The 11,961-nt window shown below is 39.3% G+C and overlaps 1 pseudogene; it reads left to right on the top strand.

Annotated features, from left to right (window-relative positions):
- Nucleotides 1,407-2,367, top strand: LOC102182214 (annotated as a pseudogene).

Here is an 11,961-nt window from a genome sequence, read left to right as displayed (position 1 = left end):
CTTGAAGGTATGCAGGGGTCTGACCAGTGTCATCTTGCTTAAGTACAGTTAATCTTCATTTCCAGGGTCAGTCTGTTCCCATGTCCTTGAAGCCAGTTCTTGGAATTGTGGCAGCTTTTATGTCGTGGCTACAATCTGGTCCTCAGGTAGTTAACTTCTTTCACCTGATGAAGGTTTCAGTATTTCTAAGACAACTCACAGGGTATAGCTCAGAATATTATCTATAAATCTTGAGAAGGAACTAAAGGTCCTTGACTGATTGTGCTTAATGACTAAACTACTATGATTGAGTCTGTTGGGCTGGTTTCCTTTGTTTCTGCGTTTTCTCACTGCTCTAGGTTCTTCTCCAGTTGAAGTTTTTCTACACACAGAAGACAGGTGGAACACGAGGTGAAGGTGAAGACCATAAGGTTCTCCTCCTCCATTTCAGTATCACTTGTAACATCTCCTCTTTCAGTTCTGATGTCATTTATTTGAGTCCTTGCCATTCTGTCTGCTGGGTACACACTTACACACATACCTTTGCATCTCCCTCCTATTCTTACTAGAGGTTATGATTCACGTGTCGCCATGTTTGCCAGTCTTACCCAAAGCACAGGAAAAATAGAATGCTGTACTCTTTCCTTTATGCTTGCTTTCTTTCTCATCATACCACTTGTCCCCATCAGAAGTGATAGATAATCATGTTTGCATATATATTTTTCAATCAGTGAACTGTAGGGAGTGTTGCTTTTCAACATCTTATATTCATAGCCTAGGCAGTGGAGAAAATATGGTCATACTACAATTTACATTCCTGAAATAGATGGGTTTCCCACTAAAACTGTAAAATTCATCCTGCCCTCCTAGGGAAAAATCTGATTGGGAAAGCAATTTCATATCAGAAAACACGTGTATACCTGTGGCGGATTCATGTTGATGTATGGCAAAACCAATACAATATTGTAAAGTAGTTAACCTCCAATTAAAAGAAATAAATTTATATTTAAAAAATAATAAATGGCACAGGGGGATTCATTAAAGAAAATCAGATCCATACAACAAGTATAAAAAAATAATTTATTGACTATAAAGTATACATTATATAATTTAGAATATGTGAATAATGCAAGTTTGTGTGAATATTGGGGCTTCCCTGGTGACTCAGCAGTAAACAATCTGCCTGAAATGCAGGAATCGCAGGAATCACAGGTTTGATCCATGAATTGGGAAGATCCCCTGGAGAAGGGCATGGAACCCACTCGAGTATCCTTGCCTGGAGAATTCCATGGACAGGGGAGCCTGGCAGGCTATAGTCCATAGTGTTACAAAGAGTCAAACACAACTGAAGAAACTTAGCACACACACCCGCACATATTTGTATTAGTCATGTTATTTACTTCTTTCCTAGAAGTTACTTCCATCATATGCAACCAGGCAATGATACATGGATTTCAGGATTTCTTCTTCTGAGATTTTCAGAGGAACCAGAAGTGCAGCCTCTCATATTTGGGCTTTTCTTATCCATGTACCTGATCACTGTGTTTGGAAACCTGCTCATTATCTTAGCCGTCAGTTCAGACCCCGACCTCCACACCCCCATGTACTTCTTCCTGTCCAACCTGTCCTTTGTAGACATCTGTTTCACCTCTACCACCATCCCAAAGATGCTGTGGAACATCCAAACCCAGAATAAAGGCATAACCTATGAAGGCTGTATCACACAGATTTATTTTTTCACACTCTCTGCAGTGTTGGACATTTTTCTCCTGACCGTGATGGCCTATGACTGCTTTGTGGCCATCTGCCACCCCCTGCACTACACAGTCATCATGAACCCCCGGCTCTGTGCACTGCTGGTTCTAATGTCCTGGATCATATGTCTCCTGAATTCCTTGTTACAAAGCTTAATGGTATTGCGACTATCCTTCTGCACAAACTTGAAAATCCCCCACTTTTTTTGTGAACTCAATCACTTTTTTTGTGATCCAACTTGCCTGTTCTGACACCTTTCTTAATAACATGGTGATGTATTTTGCAGCTGTCCTGATGGGTGGCGGTCCTTTCACTGGTGTCCTTTACTCTTACTCAAAGATAGTTTCTTGCATATGTGGAATCTCATCAGCTCAGGGGAAGTATAAAGCATTCTCTACCTGTGCCTCTCACCTCTCAGTTGTCTCCTTATTTTATTGTACAATGCTAGGTGTGTACCTTAGCTCTGCTGGTACCCACAGCTCACAATCAAGTGCAACTGCCTCAGTGATGTACACTGTGGTCACACCCATGCTGAACCCCTTCATCTACAGTCTGAGAAATGAAGATATAAAGAGGGCTCTGAAAGCATTCTTTGTGAAGCAGACTACAAATGATCCATTGTCAAAATACTGAGGAAATGCAGATGATAGCAGAAGACAAAGCCCCAGAGTCAGATATTTTGATTATTTAATCAGATTGTTACAGTAATATTTTTTCTCTAGTTCCTAATTTTTGTATTTCTTTGACCTCAACTTCATAATAAAGTTTAAATAACTGACTTTATCAACCTTTCTGCTCTCTCTGATATCCAACAGCTTTGCTCAGTGCTGTTTTCATGTTTTCCCAAATGTATTTCCAACCATGGCTCAGAAATATTTGGAAATCCCCATTTACCTAATGAAACAACATTTTAGAATATTTCAAATTATATACATCATATTAAATACTTTTTCTTTTGTTTTACTACTGGAATTGTCATGCATTATAGTACTCTGATGGAAAAAGATACAACTGATGATGAAAGCAATTTATATAAATTAATAATAGAGGAAAATCTGAGACCACTCTTTGCCTTTTTATCTAACATTTCTTTCTATAGCTCTACTTTAACTGCTCCTACTTACAATGTAGATTTTAACAGAGTAATGTGTTAAAGCTGGTCACTTTGTATTATTCTCCTCATTAGAATTCTGATACTCTTTTCTTTTTTTTTTTTTTTCTTTTTCTTAAGTCAGTGTCCAAAATGCTAACTTTAATCCCTGGCAAAGTTATTATCAAGTACATTTCTTCAAGAGGAGTTTTTATTACAAGATAACTTTAATAAATATTGACCTAATATAACCTTAGATTCATAGATGACCTTAAAAAAAGATGAAGATTTTTAAATCATATACTGAGCTACTTTGTAAAATATTTCTTTTTCATATTGTACATTTATTCATTGGAATATGGACATTTTTGGTGTTGGATGGTTGTTAGTTGTGTCCAACTCTTTTGTGACCCCATGGACTGTAGCCTGCCAGGCTCCTCTATCCGTGAGATTTCTCAGGCAAGAATGCTGAAGTGGGCTGCCATTTCCTTCTCCAGGGGATCTTCCCAATCTATGTCTCCTGTTTGGCAGGTACATTGTTCGCCACTGAGCCACTTGGGAAGCCCAGAATATGGAGAACTGTTGTCCACAGAATAGGGCTTTTATATATGGGTGGAAATTTGATTGGCACTTTTTATAGTTTTATTGATGTATCATCTTTTCACCATTTCAAAACGTTTAATGCTGCCTATAGTATGACTCCTTCTATTGCTATAAAGGAAATATGTCCCCTCTCCTACACTTTTTCATAGATGTGGAAACAGTAGAAACAGTGTCAGACTTTATTTTGGGGAGTTCCAAAATCACTGCAGATGGTGACTGCAGCCATGAAATTAAAAGACGCTTACTCCTTGGAAGGAAAGTTATGACCAACGTAGATAGTATATTCAAAAGCAGAGACATTACTTTGCCGACTAAGGTCCACCTAGTCAAGGCTATGGTTTTTCCTGTGGTCGTGTGTGGATGTAAGAGTTGGACTGTGAAGAAGGCTGAGCACTGAAGAACTGATGCTTTTGAACTGTGGTGTTGGAGAAGACTCTTGAGAGTCCCTTGGACTACAAGGAGATCCAACCAGTCCATTCTGAAGGAGATCAGCCCTGGGATTTCTTTGGAAGGAATGATGCTAAAGCTGAAGCTCCAGTACTTTGGCCACCTCATGAGAAGAGTTGACTCATTGGAAAAGGCTCTGATGCTGGGAGGGATTGGGGGCAGGAGGAGAAGGGGACGACAGAGGATGAGATGTTGGGTGGCATCACTGACTCAATGGAAATGAGTTTGACTGAACTCTGGGAGTTGGTGATGGACAGGGAGGCCTGGCGTGCTGCGATTCATGGGGTCGCAAAGAGTAGGACACGACTGAGCAACTGAACTGAACTGAACTGAAAGTGATGGTGGATGAGCATTATCAATGTCACCAATTATGTTTCCATTATGCACAGGAATCTTTTCATGTTTATTTTCAAAAAGTGACTCAGGAGAGCTTGGATTCCTATCAATTCACATGAATCAAGAGCACTAGTATTCCCACACACACATGCATGTCCTTTCAACTGGTTCTGGTGACCATAAGCACTTTATAATAGAGTCATCTGAAATAACAGAATAATCAATAATACTGGCTTCAAATACAAGAAAAATGCCAAGAATAATCAGCAGATTATTGTCTTCATTCTTACTTCTGTTCCCTTTGCTCATTGTATCAGTTAGCTATTGCTGCATAACCAGCTATCCTAAGAGCAAATGATATAGCATAATTCCTTTCTTACCAAATGATAATATATGATGTGATATATATTACACATATATAATCAGAGTTCCACTGCTCTCTTCTTGAGTATAATAGTGAGCTAGGAGAATTTACATCTGTTTCTAAGGTTTGTTAATAATACATGTGGTCAGGTTGCACTTCTTCCTACAATCAGTTTATCATGTTTTATACCTAGGTTCATCTTTTATTTTAGAAAACAAAAGTATCAAAAGTGAATTTAATTTACTTATATCATTCCTGTATCTATATGTGACCATTTGTTTCTTCCCAGGAGGAAGAGATACCTATCACTGCCCAGTCTGAATCACCTACTAGTCCTCTAGATACTACTCTGATGCATTCATTGTTACATTTTCCCTTCTGTAAAATGTATTGGACTTTAATTTAAGTATGACACAATATACATGATACATAATTAAAATGTACAATTCAGTAAATAAAAGGAGCCATACCAAAATTACAGTACCTACTTCATGTTTCCATTTGTACATAAAATTCAAGAAAGTGCACAATAAATTTTAGCTTTTTTATGTGATTCTTAAAAATATAACATTTCTGAGCCACAATTTTCTTATTTCTAAATGTCATGTAGTATTGTAAACATAACATCAGGCAAATATTACATGAAATAAATGAAATGTGCAGACATATTTTCTCAGGCCCAAAGAAAATATTCAAAAGAAAGTTGTGTGCATGTATATGTAAATTCATTTATATAAATTTTTATTGCAAATAAACATACTCACACATATTTGTACACAAAAACAGACTCCTGATCTCATATTTTGTCTTTAAAGGAAACTTGGAGAGGATTAAAATGTAAAAAGTAAATGTAAAAATTAACATGAAATTGAAGAGTGTAGAAATTTACACAAAGATTTAAAGTAAATGGTATAAACAAATTTAAATGATTCATGACTTTCTTTACTTAATGTCTCAAAGATGAGAAAACCAAAGCACATTTACATTTGTACATGAGAAATATTCTGCTGGTTAAAGAGACTGAATATCTCCAAATTAATTTTTAATTTCTTCTTCTGCTTAAGATGGGGGTCACAACATTAAATGCCTTTACAGGGGAAGCTAAATGAATGAACTGAGACACTTAATATCAATTTCCTGGGCAAACTTTATTAGTTAAATGTTTATATTCAATTCCCAATGCTTATTTTAAATACCATACTAGTGATAGAAAGCAAACACATGTATATATCTTTTCTTATGCTTGGTAAATGTCTTTATTTTTTTAATTTTTACTGGGGCAGAGTCACTCCACAATGTTGAGTTAATTTCTGCTGTACAATGAACCCCAACCTTAAACTTATACAGCAAAGTGAATCAACCATATGTATATGTACATCCAAGGAACTCTACTCACTGCTCTTAAATGGTGACTTAAATGGGAAGGAAACGCATGTATGCTCTTGTAATTCTAGGGTCAGAAGCCTGAAATGGGTCTCGTTGGGCTGAAATCAAGAGGTTTGAGAAATGTGGCTAAAATGGCAGAAAAACATGACCTTGAGTTCATCTCCTCCCATGGCAAAACCAAAACTATAATTCACAGAGCAGCCTTTGATGAGAACTATCTATGAGAAGACTAGCCAAAATGATCTTCATGACTAAAGACATAAAGAAGGAAACATGGCACAATGAGTAAGAAGGGAGGAATGCAATATATACCCAAGATCTCATTTCCAGGGAGGTGACTCACACAGGAAGATAATCACAACTTCAGAGGTTCTCTGCAAGAGTGCTGGGTCTGAGCCCCACAAGAGGCTCTCCAGACCAAGAGTTCTAACACTGGAAGACAAGTCTTCAAAACATCTGGCATTGGGGTCCAGTGGGGCTTGCATATGGGAGAGTAAGAGGGCTACAGAATAAAGACTTCCCTCTTAAAGAGTACATGAAAAATCTCAGTTGCTCTGAGTGAGACAGCTCAGAGACAGTTATTTGAGAAAATACCAGGTCAGACCCACATGCTTAACTTGATGAGCTTCTCAGATAGTCAAGAAACACTTGGGACTGCCCCTGAGGACATAGACACCAGCAACAGTCATGCTGGGGACCTCATTCTAACATGAGGACACTGCTGCTGGCAAACACCATTTTGGAGCCCTCTCTCTAGCATTCTAGCACAACAGTCTTACCTATCCACCAGTGGACCAGATCAGTGAGCTCAGATCCAGCCACCCCAGGATTTGGTTCTGCTATCTAGTAGGCCTCACCAACCCCAATAATCCCTGGGTTTTAAAGCCAACAGAACTGTTTGTGTGCTGTTTTCCTAGGAACTCTGTACAACCACACTTGCCAGGATCCATACCTTCACACAAGCAGCCTGGTATTTGCCCTGGAACCACACAATCAATCTTGCTGGAACCAGACTATGGTGTGTGTGTGTGTGTGTGTGTGTGTGTGTGTGTGTGTTTCTGATTAATTGTGTGTAAACACAAAAGACCCTAAGGCAATAGCTAAGGCAATCTTGAGAAAGAAGAAGAAACTTGGAGGTAACACGCACTTTGATTTCAAACACTACAAAGTCACATAATCAAAACAGTATGGTTCTGGCTCAAAACAGACATATTGATCAATGGAACAGAATACAGGGTCCAGAAATTAACTCACATTGGTATGGACAGCTAGTCTACGGCAAAGGAGACAAAATGTACAACAAGGAAAAGAAAGCATTGTCACTAATGGTATTGGAAAGTTAGACAGATAAATGAAAAAGAATGAAATTGGACTACTGAGAAAGCAGACCATGTACCAAAATGAACTCAAAATGGAGATCTGAATGTATAAAACTCCTAGAAGACATGGGCTGTATGCTCCTTGAATTTTGTCTGAGCAATATTTTTTTGATCTATCTTCTTGGCAAGGCAAATGAAATAAAAAATAAACAAATTTGCACAGTGAAGAAAACTTTCAAGAAAATGAAGAGGTGTCCTACTGTGTGTGTGTGTGTTTCTGATTAGTTGTGTTTGACTCTGCAACCCTATGGATTGATTGTAGCCCAGAAGGCTCCTCTGTCCATGGGATTTCCTGGCAAGAATACTGGAGTGGGTTGCCATTTCCTCCTGCAGGAGATCTTCTCAACACAGGGATTAAACCTGCATCTCCTGCATTGCAAGTGGGTTCTTTACTGCTGAGCCACTAGATGAGAGAAGATAATTGCAAATGATATATCTGAAGAAGGGTGGATAGCCAAAATACAGAAAGATCTCATATAACTTAACATTAAAAAAATTAAAAATGGGCAGAAAGCCTGAATTGGCAGTTTTCCAAAGACACACACTGAGGCCAACAAGCATATGAGAATATGTTCAATATCAGTGTATGTGTGCTAAGTAGTTTCAGTCATGTTTGACTCTTTGTGACCCCATGGGCTGTGGCCCATCAGGCTCCTCTGTCCATGGGATTTTCCAGACAAAAATACTGGAGTGGGTTGCCATGCCCCACCCCCAGGGGATCTTCCCAACCCAGAGATCAAACCTAGGTCTGTTACATCTCCTGCCTTGGCAGGCAGATTCTTTACACCTAGTGCAACCTGGGAAGTAGATATCAGTAATTACCAGGAAAATACAGATCAAAACCACAATCAGATACCACTTGACACCTATCAGAATGGCCACTTTCAAAGAGATAAGAAATAATAAGTGTTTTGAGGATGTGGAGAAAAGGGAATCTTTGTGTCCTATTGGTGGGATTGTATATTGGTACAGCCATTATAAACAACAGTATGAAGTTGTCTAAAAATAGTTAAAAATAGAACTTCTAGGGAGAACAAGATGGCAGAGGAGTAGGTGGATGTGGAGTACATCTCTCTCCACGAATATATCAGGAATACACTTTCAGACACAGAAGTGCATGCATAACACCAGTTGAGAGCAGACAGGAGTACATGACTGGTGGAAAAGAATATATAAAACCCAACAAAACTAGGTAGGGTGAATGAACTAGAGGGAAAAATTAGAGTGTTAGTGGGACTGGACCTGCCCCTGGCTAACTGGGGACCTGAAGCAGGGGTCCGATCCCCAAATCAGGACAATTGTCTGAGTCAGAGGAGAAACATTTAAGGCTGCAAGTGAAACAGCTGATCTGTTGCAGCCTAAATGGAATGAGAATCAGATAGTTCTTGCCACAGCCATAGATGTCCTGGAGAGGGATACAGGTCCCTGGAAGGCACAGCAGCTTGGAGCTGGAGTTTAGGGATTGTGGAGCAATCCTAGGGCGAGAGCTGCTATTGACTGCAGAGAGATGGATCGAGCAGATGTGAGGGAGGAGACTGTGGTGGGAAATGCCTGTGGAGGAAAGCCAGGCAGCCATGGAAGCAAGGCGATACTGCTAGCCAAGCATAGTGGGTGGAGCCATCACCATAGCCTCTCTCTCCCCACATGCCAGCATCAGAGCTGAATGATAGAGACTGGCCCATCAAAAGCCTGACCCAATGAACCACAAAGTAGGACCCCATCCAGGGTGCTCTTTTAAGTGACTAATGCACAGAACTACAGAGTAAGACCCCACCCAAGGTGGCCCTTTAAGTGCCTGATGTGCCTATCTACAGAGTAGGACCCCAGCCAGGGGAGCCCTCTAAAGTGCTTGAAGGGGTGATGCTATGGAGAAAGATTGGCCAAAGAGGCCTTCTGATTGCCAGCTACAAGAGGCTCACAAATAGTATGATAGGGCCTTAATTTCTGCAGCAGAGGCAGTCCATGTCCCTGCACACTTGGTGCTGCCAGGGTCCCCACAAGCCAAGTAGCTGTGCTACCTTCATGCTCAACCCTCACTGGGGCAGAGCTGTCACAGCCCAAAAAAATCTTGCATCTACACATGCAGGGTGGTTTTGATCATGTCAGACACTTTGCGACCCTGTGGACTGTGGCCTGCCAGGCTTCTCTGTCGGGGAGGTCTCAAGGCAAGAACACTGGAGTGTATTAGCTAATACCAGTTGCCATACCCTTCTAGAGCACTATATTTCCTGCTTCCCTAGCCACCAACTCCCCTGAGTACCTGGTGCTGCCAGAACCCCTGCTACACAGGCAGCTACACCACCTCCACTCCTGGCTCTCACTGGGGTAGACCCAAGTCCTCCAGGGCAGCCTCGGGAGCAAACCCCAGTGGGCGACCCACATGCGGAGGTGGAAATAAAATCATAATTGAAACCCAGGGGCAGTGTGGCTAAGGAAGAAGACCCAAAACCTTCCCACCAGCTGTACAAGCTGCAGATTAAATCCATGTGACAACTAGGCAGACTCTTGTCTATGGAATATATAAAAGGACCTTGAGAGCTCCCACAGAAGAAAATGCACTAGTTCTGATATCTGTGGACATTGGAGGCAAGAATACACAGGAGTAGAACCAGATTCGAATCTGAGCTGCCCCCACAGTGGGTCCAGAGACCAGCACAGTGTTGGAGGGCATCCTAGGGAACTGAGGTGGATTCTGACTCCCGGCGAGGAAAGGACACTGACAGCAGTGACTCAAGAAAAACATTTATTATCTTGTTTTCACTTGTTATGTAGAGTCTTTTGGATTTTTCCTTTTTTTTTTTTTTTGGTCTTTTTATCCCCCTCTGTTGTAGATACCAATTTTATTGGCACTATGAAATCTAATCTTTGCCTCCATCACATTTTTTATTGTTGTTATCTACCTCTGCCTCTAAGTTGGGCTTTCACAGTTCTGTAAACCTTTTTTAAAATTTTTCTTTCTTCTTCCTTTTTTTCTTAATTTTAATTTTTTAAAACCTATTATATTTTTCTACAATTATTCCTTTGTTTGCCTTTCCTACTGTTCTTTTCCCCTTGCAGTTAATCTTGAATGTATATAAATCTTCTTCATCTACCTCTATTTAACTTTGCATATCTATTCTTTCTTTTTTTCTGTCCTTTCATTTCAATATATTTGTTAGTTTTGCCTTCATTGCATTATTCCCAGCTTAGCACCTTGATTTAGTTTAGTTCTCCAGCTTGTGCTTTACTTGGTTTTGATCTTAACTGATAAATATAATTTTTGATTTCCTTTGATCACCAGCTCAAGCTACTGTACTTTATTTTTGTTGGACTATTTTGATTTTGCTTATGGGTGTATATGTATATGTGTATGTGTATATTCCTTTATTTTAATTATTCTTTGCCTGATTTTGTAACTGCCATTTGTCTGGGGTTCATCTTTGGTTTCTCATGTTTGGGCATTTGTTTTAATCTCACTTAATAGCATAGCAAACCAATTGTGGAATCTTTGTTCTTGACCAGAGATCAAGCTCTGAGCCTTTGAGGTGGGAGCACTGTTTCCAAGCTCCTAGACTATCAGAGAATTAGCCCTAGGGAATATCAAATAGTGACAACTCACACAAAGGAGACCACTTGAATACAAGACTCAGTATCACCCAACCACCAGTAGCATCCTGTGCAGGACACCTCATCTAAACAACAAACAAAACAAAAATACAAACCCAAACATCAGCAGATAGAATTACCACCTCACTCAGAAGAAAAACAAGCAAACAAAGAAAAACTCAGCACAAATAACTCACCCCATACAAAGCTTACACAAACCACTGGACCAAACTTAGGAGGGCAGAAACCAAAAGGAAGAAAGAATTCAACCCTGAAGCCTGGAAAAAGGAGACCTCAAACACAATAAGTTTTTAAAAATAATGAAAAGGCAGACAATTACTACACAAATGAAGACACAAACTAGAAACATTGAAGTCCAAATAAATGAAGAGGAAATAGGTGAACTACCTGGGAAAGAATTCAGAATAATGATAAAAGATAATAAAAATAAAAAAACCTTGAAAACAGAATGGAGAAAATTCAAGAATCAATTAACAAAGACCTAGAAGAATAAAGAATAAACATGCAGAGACAAACAACACAATTACTGAAATTAAAAATACTCTAGAAGGAAAAATAGCAGAGTATCTAAAGCAGAAGAACGACTCAGTGAGCTGGAAGATAAAATGTATGAAGAACAGAATAAAGTAAAAAGAATGAAAAGAAGTGAGGATTATTGTTACCATCTTTCTAAATTCCATATATATGCATTAGTATACTGTATTGGTGTTTTTCTTTCTGACTTACTTCACTCTGTATAATAGGCTTCAGTTTCATCCACCTCATTAGAACTGATTCAAATGTATGGCAAAACCAACACAATATTGTAAAGTAATTAGCCTCCAATTAAAATAAATAAATTTATAATTTAAAAAAGTTTTTAAGAAAAAGAAAAGTAAGGATAGTCTCAGAGACCTCTGGGATAATATCAATGCACTAACATTTGAATCATAGGGGTCCCAGAAGAAGAAGAGAAAAAGAAAGGGTATGAGAAAGTCTTTGAAGAGATTGTAGTTGAAAATCTCCCCAATATGGAA

Source organism: Capra hircus, chromosome 7, assembly GCF_001704415.2.
Source record: "Capra hircus breed San Clemente chromosome 7, ASM170441v1, whole genome shotgun sequence".
Lineage (NCBI taxonomy): Eukaryota > Metazoa > Chordata > Mammalia > Artiodactyla > Bovidae > Capra > Capra hircus.
Note: the sequence above shows the minus strand (reverse complement) of the source record. Positions and strands in the feature narration are given on the sequence as shown.